Below are 1,950 nucleotides of genomic sequence, written 5' to 3' on the forward strand. Positions count from 1 at the left end.
GGAGGAGCCAGTCCATGGGGTCGCAAAGAGTTGGACACGACTGAGCGACTTCACTTCACTTCACATGCTAGCAAAGTAATGCTCAAAATTCTCCAAGCAAGGCTTCAGCAGTATGTGAACTGAGAACCTCCAGATGTTCAAGCTGGATTTAGAAAAGGCAGAAAAGCCAGAGATTAAATTGTGAATATCTGTTGGATCACAGAAAAAGCAAGAGAATTCAAAAAAACTTCTGCTTCATTGACTACACCAAAGCCTTTGACTGTGTGGATCACAACAAACTGTGGAAAATTCTTAAAGAGACGGGAATACCAGACCACCTTACCTGCCTCCTAAGAAATCTATGCAGGTCAAAAAGCAACAGTTAGAACTAGTCATGGAACAAAAATATTGTTCCAAATTGGGAAAGGAGTATGTCAAGGCTGTATACTGTCACCCTGCTTATTTAACTTATATACAGAGTACATCATGTGAAATACTGGGCTGGATGAAGCACAAGCTGGAATCAAGACTGCTGGGAGAAATATCAATAACTTCAGATATGTAAATGACACCACCTTTATGGCAGAGAGCGAAGAGGAACTAAAGAGCTTCTTGATGAATGTGAAAGAGGAGAGTGAAAAAGCTGGCTTAAAACTCAACATTCATAAAACTAAGATCATGGCATCTGATCCCATCTCTTTAAGACAAATAGATGGGGAAACAGTGATGGACTTTATTTTCTTGGGCTCCAAAATCACTGCAGATGGTGATTGCAGCCATGAATTAAAAGACACTTGCTCCTTAGAAGAAAAGCTATGAAAAACCTAGACAGCATATTAAAAAGCAGAGGCATTACTTTGCCAGCAAATGTCCATCTAGTCAAAGCTGTGGTTTTTCCAGTAGTCATGTATGGATGTGAGAGTTGGACTATAAAGAAAGCTGAGCGCCAAAGAATTGATGCTTTTGAACTGTGGTGTTGGAGAAGACTCTTGAGAGTCCCTTGGACTGCAAGGAGATCAAGCCAGTCAATTGTAAAGGAAATCAGGCCTGAATATTCATTGGAAGGACTGATGCTGAAGCTGAAGTTCCAATACTTTGGCCACCTGATGCGAAGAACTGGCTCACTGGAAAAGACCCTGATGGTCGGAAAGATTGAAGGCAGGAGGAGAAGGGGATGACAGAGGATGAGAAGGTTGGATGGCATCACCGACTGTATGGACATGAGTTTGGGCAAGCTCCGGGAGTTGATGACGGACAGGGAAGCCTGACATGCTCCAGTCCATGGGTCGCAAAGAGTCAGACATGACTTAACCAATACACACTATTATATATAAAATATATAACAAATAAGAACTGGCTGCATAGCACAGGAAACTCTGCTCAGTACTCTGTAATGGCCTATGTGGGAAAAGAATCTAAAAAAAAAGAGTGGGTATATGTATGTGTGTTAGTTGCTCAGTCGTGTCCGTGTCTTTGCAACCCCATGGACTGTAGCCTGCTAGGTTCCTCTGTCCATGGGTTTCTCCAGGCAAGAGTACTGGAGTGGGTTGCCACTCTTCTCCAGGGGTCAAACCTGGGTCTCTTGCATTGAAGGCAGATTATTTACCATCTGTGCCAACAGGAAAGCCCCCCTGGCCTCATTACATTGTGGGGTTGTTTTTTTTTCTAATTTTTAAAAAAATTTGACTGAGTCAGTTGTGGCTCACAGGGTACATGTATATATTCACTTTGCTATACACCTGAAGCTAAGACAACATTGTAAATCACTATGTGCCAATAATTTTTTTTTTTAATAAAAAGAATCCACACTGCAAAGCCTTACTCAGTGCCAGGCACTGCACTCCCCTCTCTACACTGCTGAGTCCTTGACTCCTCCCTTCCTCTGTGAGATGAGGATTACTATTCCGTGCACAAATGGGAAACCAAGGAGGCAGACAGATACACAACTAGTGGCTGGCAGAGGATGCAGCC

This window comes from Budorcas taxicolor, chromosome 3, assembly GCF_023091745.1.
Source record: "Budorcas taxicolor isolate Tak-1 chromosome 3, Takin1.1, whole genome shotgun sequence".
Taxonomy (NCBI): domain Eukaryota; kingdom Metazoa; phylum Chordata; class Mammalia; order Artiodactyla; family Bovidae; genus Budorcas; species Budorcas taxicolor.